This window comes from Nuphar pumila, chromosome 15 (assembly GCF_984573655.1).
Source record: "Nuphar pumila chromosome 15, dmNupPumi1.hap1.1, whole genome shotgun sequence".
Taxonomy (NCBI): Eukaryota; Viridiplantae; Streptophyta; class Magnoliopsida; order Nymphaeales; family Nymphaeaceae; genus Nuphar; species Nuphar pumila.
The window spans coordinates 16,352,206-16,363,010 of record NC_143263.1 but is presented as its reverse complement, the minus strand read 5'-3'; positions in this window follow the sequence as shown (position 1 = coordinate 16,363,010).

The following is a 10,805-nucleotide window of genomic DNA, read 5'->3' as shown; positions in this document are numbered from 1 at the left end:
AAACTGTGGATCACGTTATTGGGATTTAAAAGTATGATTTTTTGAGTTATAAAAGTTTAGTGCATTTTTACATGATTTTTGAAACTTTTAAAAACTTACATGTCACCATCGCATGATTCAAAGCTCATTTTCTACTAAACTGTCCTTTGTAGATACACATATATAAGGTCTAATATACAAAAAAAAAAACTATAAAAAGAAGGTGATTTGTATATATATATATATATATATATATAGGATAAATAGAATATGTAAACTAGTAAAATATACGCTGGTTTGACCAACAAGAACCGTTTTATCTGAAGATTGGACGGTTCTTATGTAACCCTAACCCACTCATATTTTCCCTTCTTTCTCCTCTTATTTCCCCTTTTCTCACCCACCACCTCCTCCTCCCACCACCTCTACCACCCTCCTACCACTTGCCCATCACTGGCCACCAGCCGTCGCCCTATCGGATGACATCCTGCCACCTCGCCGGCCGCCAAATGGCCTCCTGCCACCCTGCCCTTTGCTGGATTGAACAACCTCCCCTTTTCCCTCCCTCCACCTCTCGCTGCCCCACTGTGCAACCTCCTGCCACCACTCTATCCTGCTGGACAGCCTCCTGCCCCATTGCAGGATGGCTTCCCACTGTCCCTCTTCTCTCTCTCTATCACTCAGCCTCCCGCCCCATTAGATCATATTTTTTTAATGTAAAAATGTGAGCTTTTGAGTCATGAAATTTTGACACATTGTGGGCCATTTATTTTTGGACCCCTTTAAAAACCAATTTACTTGTCATAATCACATGATTCAAAACAAGTTTTCTACTGAGCAAACCATGTAGATCACATTCATAACATTTGATTTGAAAAATTGATTTTTTTTTGAAGAAAAGAGTGATTTTGACTCATTAGTAGCTAATATTAACCCTATATATATGTTAAATATTGGTTACAAATGAAGGTATGGATACTAAAAAACACACCTCAGCTTTGTATATTGTTAAAAATGCACTGAAACTTTTATCTGTTGATAAAAAAAGGTTTTGGTAGATTAACTTGTTGGGTTAAGTTGTTAAAGTTACATTTTTACCCTTGATATGTTTAAAACATCTCTCTCAATATATACATAGAACGTAACGCTGCTGTTATAATGTACAATGGCTGCAAAAGCTCATGAACTTCTTTTCTCTGTTTAACCTGCTATTAGAGTTTTTTTCCTTGTCCCTATAAAGAAACAGATTGAAGGCGTGCCATGGTGAAAAATGTACAAAAAGAAAAATGGTGGCGGTTGTGGTAGCGTTAGAAGAAAAGAAAGATAAAATGGTGACTGATAGAAGATTATGGCAGAGGGTAGGAAAATGAAATAAACATGGAATGTGTTTAAAGAAAAAAAATTAGGTAATGGTGGTGATGCCCTAAGGTGGTAGTGTTAGAAGAGCTGTATTGAAAGTAAAGCAGGGATGCTGGAGCCTGGTGGTTGAAAATAGAGAAGTGGTAAGAAAAAAAAAAGGGTGGCAGCAGTAGGAAAAAGAAGCAATGGTGGTTGCAAGCGGTAGTGAAAGCATTGGAGTAGATGGTGGTAATTGAAACGGAGAAGGGAAAGAAGTTTGGGATAGATGGTGGTAATTGAAATGCATAAGGAAAACCAGTTTGAGAGAGAGAGAGTTTTGTTTTTCAGTGTCAAAAGGGTAAAATTGTTAACATAGCATAATTTTGACACAGTTGAACGGTTTAGGCTACTGGTGCAAATGTGCATAAAGGATCAATGAGTTGAAACGAGCAGTATCTTATTGTTCATGTGATGTGCATAGTAGTGGAACGGCGCTGTGGAAGGCCAGCGCCCCAAAAATGCCCTTTTTGCGACAGTTTTTTACCATCTTTAAAGGTCCCAACAAAAATTGAGACCTTTGCGGCAGTCGAAAACTGCTTCTAAATGGGTAAAAACATGCAAATTATTGTTTTGCCTTTTTTTCTCTGTTTTTTCGACTGTGGCCATCCATCATACCCTCTGATTAGACGGCCACATGCATCCCGTCGGTAGCTTTCCACCTAAGGGTTGCGCAACTACCACTCTCTCTCTCTCTCTAAATATAGTAACCCATATTTTCAAACGCTTAAAGTGTTTTAAGATACTTTAGACTCAGCATCGCCATTGATCGCGTGCAATCAAACGACAACACCGCATCTAATTTTTTATGCGCTCTCAAGACTTTTAGCAGCGGTTTTGAACATATTTAACTCTCTCTCTCTCCCTCTTGCCTAGAGGATGTCTAGGTTCAATTTACACATACAATGCATTCATCAATTGCAAGAATATGAATACTTTTGAAACTTATCATTTTTGATAAACCTCCCCACTTTAAGAACTATAGCCTACAGTTATGGTATATTACAGTTAGCCTACCAACGGGAGAGCTGTCAGTACATGTGTGGTGGGACGTTACAGGTTCAAAACCCCAGTGGTACATTGAATACCTAACCCCACCTTTTATATATATATATATATATATATATATATATATATATATATATATATATATATATATATATATATATATATATATATATATATATATATATATATATTGCAGTTTTGGAAACCCTTGCATTTTCAGTTTTCTTCCTTTAACTGTGTTCAAGCTTAATCACTTATGAAGGCTGGTCTATAAAGGCATTTAGGACAATGTTGAGATCCATCCTAATATGAGACAATTGCTTTTCTAAAAATTTCAACATGTGCTCGCCTCAAAAATTGCCTCTCTTTACAAATGGTATGTTCGTTTTCTTCTACCTTTTAAGTTTTATAATTACTCTGTTATATATAATTCTTTTTTAATGTCATCATTACAAATTTTTTCTTAACCTTTCTTTTATTTGTTGGATAATTGGATATATGATAATATTTTATAATGACATTTATTTGCTTTAGTTTTGTCTTGTATGTTTTAAATTAATCATATAGTAAATTGTATAAAAAAAACTATGTAATCACTTTGATTCTTTTGCATTGTATGTTTCAAATTACAATATAATACATTATTTTTCAAACACATACATATTTTTATTTTTTATTCATCTAATTTGTCATAAAATAGTAATAAAACCACAATTTATTTAGGCCTAACCACAGTGTATAATATGCTTATTATTTTCATTTTTTTTGCTTTCAATCTTGATAAATGCATATGATTTAAACCCTTTTCTACCATTTTAGTTATCTTATAAGACTCGGCCATATAGGCGATTATCAAGTAATATTATGGGTAAAGATATAAATCCTGAAGTTATAAAGCATGAAGGCTTGAGAAAGAATCCAACTCGAGAATTGAACTATGCTAAAATAAAACATATCAAAGAAAAAAAAAACGTTTGTAATAATCAATCCGACGTATGAACTGAGTCTTTATAGTCGCTATTTATAGAAAAATGAAACCCCCATTTCTAACATGGATTAATTAATATATATATGATTAAATTTTAAATAATAAAAATAAATCCAAATAGATCATGTCAATTTAGGGCACATCTCGCTTCCAATCTACATCAAGACCTCTTCTTCTTTCATACTCCTTTGCATCAGGGCCTATGTTATCCATCCTTGGACAAGTCCATTCTTGTAAATCAATGCTATCAAGTGCAAATGTCTTCAATGTCTAGCTCATTTGCCTTCACAACTAGGCGATACATTCATAAAGTACAAGTTTTTTTTTTGAGTTTTACTTGGAGAGACCGTGCCAGGCGCAGAGACCGAGCTGTGCTGGCTCAGCCTGCCATACTTACGGTCTCTGTCCATGTCGGCGTAAAACTCTGAGGGCTTACCGCTCGACCCCAGGGAGTCGCCAAGCTTCGGCTTACACAGGGGGTGAAGACCATGGGATTTGAACCTAGACAGACTAAGCCCATCCCACTATGACAAACACATTAATGTAGAGAGTAAGGCTGAGAAACGAGATGAGCTGCTCGTGGCTCAGCTCATAAAGTGCTCTTTAAGACCTGAAAACTCGTCTCAGCTCAACTAAGCTCGTATAGTTTTTTTTTTTATTGCATGGAAAATCCAGAGTCCCGATAGCAGATGGTAGATCTTAGATCGATCCTTCAAGGGGTAAAACTCCATGGCTAGGACCCTTACCCTTAAGGCCCATGATGGCGCGGGCCTTGGCCCCAGCTTGTATAGGCTTGTTAGCTGCTAATAAATATATTTTGTATGATATAGTGTAGATGGTTGAAGCCTTTACCAGATCCTGCTCAACAATATATATTTATTTTGTAAATGAGTCCATTTGAGTTTACCTCAATGAGTTTGGAATTCAGATTCTACTATTTTCAGCTTTATGAAGATATACTTTTTTCGTCCAGCCAGCTCGAACTTAACTCATTTAGCTTAGGCTTCCATGAGCTTGAGTATGAGCTCGGCTCAACTCACCATAAGAACAAGCCATGCTTGAATACCCTCTATTCTGTTTGTTCGGCTCATTTAGCAGTCCTAGTAGAGAGGCAAAGCCCATTGAGGTTAATGACGGGCATTAATCTAGCTCGAGCCTGAACTCTCACCACAATACCACATGAATTTTTAAGAGAAAATCATGGCTAGGTGGGTCTGAGCCAGTGTCACAAATATCGTGATATTTATGATAATATCATGAGAAATTACTTGAAAGCTTTAAACAGTAATTTCTCATGATATTTTTTAAAATATCATGATTTTTTAGAGTAAAAATTAGATATCACTTTAAACATGATATTTACGTTTTTAATGGCTATTTATCATGAAAAAATCATGTATTTTTATTTGTATTTTTCATACAATTTATTTTTAAAATTGTTTATTATTGCCAATATTTTGCTGAAAAACATGATTTTTTTTGAAAACTTTCTGTTTCTTGCGAGTTTTTTTGCTGCCAATATTATGCCGTTTTGAACTTTTTGTCACTGTGGTCTGCAATGTTGTCAGTATCAGTATCGGCACTGAATCCTTGGGCTACCGATTCAGCTGTATCGGCCCTATACCGATACTCAATTGAATCGTTCTTTATCTGCCCAAAAATAATAAAAAATTATTACATGTAATTCATAACGTGACACTATTAAAATCATTAAAATAATTTTAAAGTAATATTAAAAAATAAAATTGGTATTTTTACATTTATTAAATAGTAGCCGATACAGGCCTGCAGCATATCAAATTTCTGCCCGATACGATGAGTATCGGTCGATACCGATACTGATAATCGTTGATGGTTAACTCATTGTCACGGTTTTAAACTTTTTGTCACCAAGACTATTATTGTTCCTATTTTTTATTTTTTATTTTTTTTCTTGTCAAGAGATCAAGTCAGCTTGAACGGTTATTCATTCAAACTATAACAGCTAAAATAAAGGCATGAATAGCGTTCTCCCTTGCTCTGTTCTTGTACTTGACCCTGAGAGGGAGAGAGAGAGAGTACCTATCTTTTTCTGGCCCATATTAGGCCGGAAGCGGCTGGCGGAGTTGGGAGGGGAGTTGCTGACAAACAACTCTGACTAATTGGGATCCGGCATCTGTCAAATCCCAAGAAATAGTACGGGATTTGCAGAGCGGAATCCCTCCCATTTCCCAATACTAGCTTCGAGCTAGAAAGGATGTTGTTGACAACTCCAGCCTCAAACACCAATCATGATTCCTAGCCTCACCAGCCACACCTACCTCAGTAACATCCATTCCTTTTCCCTATAAACAAACCCCTCTTGTTTTTCATCCATCTTTCTACCCCCATTTCCCTGTCAAAAGAGGTAGCATTGCAAAGGGCAGAGAAGTGTAGCAAGGAGAGAGAGAGAGACATTAGCAATCTTCATTCCTCCATTGCCAAGGTATGCTGCATTCGAAACCTGTCACTGATTTCCTATGTCTTCACTCTTCATACATTCTGTGGTGTATACCCTATGTCACAATGACACGACAAAAAGGATACGAGACACACCATTTTTGTGTAATTTTTCATTGAGTAATATAGAATAGGATGCGACACGAGAGCAAACTGGAGTATTCTTGTGACATGGGTTGTACATTTCTGTGGCTGTATTATAATAGAAAAGGTGGTTCTTGGTAGTTGGTAGACATGTAAAAGGCAGGGGTTTGAGTTGGATATCAGACTGACCTCAATCATGTTTAGCAGGATTTGGTAAAGATTTTTAGATCCGATTGATTAATCAGAATGGGTTCAGTTGCAAAAAGTAAAATTCCATCAGATTCAGATCCAAATTTGGATGGTTGGATTTTATATCAAAAATTCAAAATCCAATGGGAACTTTATAATATTCTTAAAAATATATTACAAAATGTGATACCATGTCTCTCATTCACAGACCATTTAAAAAAAAAATTCTGTAAAAAGTGCCTGAATTTATTACAGTACCAAAGTTTTTTTAACTTAAGGGCTCATTTGTTTCATGGAATTTTTATCTAAGCTGACCTTTCCTTTCTCTTCTTTTTCCACCATGGGTGAAACATTTTTTTTAATGACTAAGGAAAACCCAACTAGAGATTGCAGTGGACAGGAGGAAAACGCCCACCTCGCCCCGTTTGGACCAGGGGATGGAGGAAATGAAACATGGATGGAGGCGGGAATGAAGGTTAAAATCAAAACCCATGCAGGGATGGACTTACGCTTTCCCCTGCCTTGCCCCATCCCCGTCCCGATCCCCGCATTGTTCCGGCCCGTCCCCAATCCTCCTTTAGGGATGGCAATAGACTGAGGGGAAACAGGGCCCACTCAGCCTCGCCCCGTTTTAACCGAAGATGGAGGACATGAAACAGAGATGAAGGTTAAAATCCAAACCTGTGTGGGGATGAAGGCAGGGATGAAGGTCCAGATTTTGAGACGGGGCGGGGGTGGAGACCTTGTCCCCCACCCCCGCCCTGGTCCACTGCCATCCCTAAACCCGACAAACATTTTTTTTAATAACGAAGGAAAACACCACCCGGCCTTATGTGAAATTAATGGACCCAAAGGGTCCGACTAATATATGGAGCTGGGTATTGTTTGTGAATTTTCATACCAGACCCAGGCCCGACCCAAGTTCCAATTAAGATCCGTAATTTTTCAATGTAAAAATGATAAAAATATTATTTTATCGGGTCTGGCTCATGTAATACTTATAGGTTCTGGGTATGATTTTTTCTTATGGTGTGTCTGATTAGACCGGAGTCTGGACCCAGTACTATCATCTCAAATCATGTTTGGGTCTGGTTTCACCTGAATCCAAACCAAACCCGACCCGTTGACACCGCTAAATATGACCCGTTTACATCCCTAGTTCCTGTCCACGCTGTGAGAAAAATGAGGTGGCCAAAAGCCCAACCACCAATGTGTTTTTCTTCATAGTTTCCCATTACAAGCCGACCTTCCTCATGGTTACCCATCATCTTTCTTGTTGCAATTTTGTTTCATCTTAAATTTCAATGAACCGGATTTTATCTGATACCCCACCATATTCGATTTAGTTTTGTTGCATTTGGTAAGCCAAAACAATATCCATTTATAATCGGATGTGGATATTGTTTTGATTTTTTCCTATCTAATTCGAGAAATATTCAAATTTGAGGGATATCCAAATCTGTTTACGTGTAAAAAAGTGAATCTGGTATGGACTTGTGACTATCTGATTCCCTTTAGCAAACACCCATTAGTTGAATATGATATTGGCCACATCTGATCCGAATCCGAATCATTTACATCCCTACTCTTCCACAAGAATTGGATCCCATCATCATCATGATCTAAACATGTTGACTGGGTGAAGGGTCTAAAGATTTTGCAAGGGATCCAAGTTTCCACTAAGGTTCATGTGGTGCAATAAAGCCCAGTCCTATATTTGTTGTAACTTCACCCTATAATTGCATGTTTGGCAGCTGGTAGTTAAAGGAGAAGCCAATTCGAGTCAGAATCCTGACATGGATCTTACAAACTTAGGATTTGGCAAATCTCATGCCTCTCAAATCCTGGATTTGTCAAATCGAGTATTTGGCATCTCTCCACCAAATATGTGCTCTCAAACAGTGCCTTAGCTTAGCTGCACTTAATAGGCCATGTTTTAATGTCTCTTAAAAATTTATTTTATTCTCTAAAAAAATGTATTTCTTAAAATCCTTTGAAAAAGAAGCGTCTTTCCCCTAAAAAAATGACTTTCTTTTAAAACATGTGAACAAAGATATCTGTTTCTTTATTATAAATACATGAATCAAAATGTCTAAAATAAAAAACATGTGAACAAAAATACACATATTATATAATTTTGTAATAAAAAACATTTGTCAAAAAAAATAATTTTCTTAATCTAAACATATTCTAATAAAAATGACTAGGTTTGAGACAAAGAATTCCAGACTCTTTTACATACGATCTAAATCAAGACAAAATACATTCCAGCCTTCCTTGCTATCCCTTGATCACGTCCTTTCAACAAGCTTCAAGTCTTTATTTGAACTGCTTAAAAATATCCTTGAGTGCATCACTTTAAGTTCATTTATGCATATATTTGGAATCATCAAAACTCATCCAGATAGCCATTTGCATGACTCAACAATCTCTTCTTTGTTGGAGAAAAAAGACTTAGGACTTTTTCTATAATCAAAAGAACACAAAGGGAGATTCTTGCAATCATGAAGGTTGTATCCTTAAGCTTGAGAGCTTGAGAATAAAACATTATAACCTGATTTCATATAGTGGATTTATTACAGTAACCTCATATTTTTTCTCTCTTCTCTTATAGAGAATTTTCCATGCAAATCAGTGCGTTATTCATTTTCCATTGATTTCTTGTGTTTTTCTATTTTTATTCCATTGTATGTTTGCTTTGGAGGAGGTTGTTGCATACTATTTGATGTAGTTGGGGTTTATGTGATTGTGTCTATCAAAATGTTTGTTGAATTTTCTAAGTGATCCACGTGGAGGGGAAGTATTCAATTTCAATTTGAATTGAAATTGAATAATAATTTATAATATATAATATAGAATAAATATAGTTATAATTTTATAATTAGTTTAGTTATAATAGATAATAAATAAGATAAAGATAAAAAATAATAGATTTTCTTCTGCTTATTTCTGCTAATCTTTGCCAACAATTAAATGTCATCAACATAAAGATATAAGATAATGAAGTTACCTTCACTTCTTGGTGCATAAGCATTGGTCGGTAACCGTGGTCTACCATGAATGAGTCAAACTTCTTGGGACCATTGCCTTAGTGTTGTTAAACCCATGAAAACTATTCTTCAATTTGCTAAACATGTGCTCATTTTCTTTCACACCTTGAAGCTACCTCCTTCAAATCACCATAAAGGAAGTCTTTACATCTAGTTGCTCCAACTTTAGGTTTATTGAATCTAACCTAATTAGATATTGTCAAACTAGATTTGAAGAGCATTTAGATTATGATGGGAAAGCCTATTTTCTACCAAGCATACCAATGCTATCAATATCAGAGTGTATCGGCCGATACGTATCATATCTCCAAAAAATCGATACGATACTGACCTCGACTATTTTTTAATAAATATAAAAATAGCTTAAAATTACTTTTTAATATTATTTTAAAATTAATTTAATAGCTTTAACATGTGTCATGTTCTGATTGTCACGTAAGTTTTTTTTAATTATTTTTTGACCACTTCAGAACAATTCACTTGAGTATCGGTTTTGGCCGATTCACCTGAATCGTTGGCCAAACGATTCAGGGCTGAAGCCGATATTGACAACATTGAAGCAGACTATTAGATCATATCTCTAGGGTTAAATCCATAAAATAAAAAAAGAAAATAATGTGAAAAAGTGGATTTTTCTACTAAATTGTATATATGTATAGAATTTATAGTTTATTGTATCAATAATATATGTAAATATATGGGTGTATCAATGTTAAACCTTTTATATTAACATTAGTTGCATTTAGCTGACTGAAATAATAGAACATGTTTAAAGATAACAATATTTTTAACAAAAAGGACACTTTCAGCTTTAAAATTTAAATAATTAAGTACACTTTGTTAGTTTTTAAAGAGTATGTTTTAATTTTTATTTCTCTACAAAACAAAAAACTCATTTTACTCTAAAATTTAACCATGTATTTTTAAAAATTCTATTTCTTTTAAGGGTGTTTTGATTATTTCAATTAGTTTGATATTGCTAACGTTATATGTAGAGAGATGTTAAGTTGAGTCTCTCATTGAATTGTTTCATTGTATTAGTGGTATTTGCATTCTTTTCATGAATGCTTTATCATAATTTTGGGAAAGAAAAGTTCTCTCTCTCTCTCTCCACCTTTTTTATTATATATTTACAATATCTAATAAGAAAACCAAAAAATATAAAAGTTTAACTCACCCAAATTTACTATGCAAAATGGTAAAATTTTATTCCATTAAGATTCATAGGTGAATATTCACCTTTAGACACTAGCAGTAGGGAAGGAGGACTAAGCATATATGTAATCCCAGCCATGGAAGTTGACTTTTATGCTACTAAGACTTTATGAGAAATTCACTTTCAAATAATAGAAATCTTGCTTCTTTTAATATAAAAATGTCCTTTCTTGATATTTTAAATACCTTTTCTCATATTAAAAGTAGTGCACTTTATTTTTAAATTTATGTTTTCTTAAAAGGCCATGTACAATAAATAATTTTCATAAAAAAATAATATCCATTTTGAGTAAAGAACACATGTTTGATTATAATTTTGATGTAATTTCCTACTCATTTCTATATTTGTTTCTTATTAATTTTCCTTGATGCTTCTTAAATGATTCACAGTTCATGCATAGCTACTATGGCTCAAACAC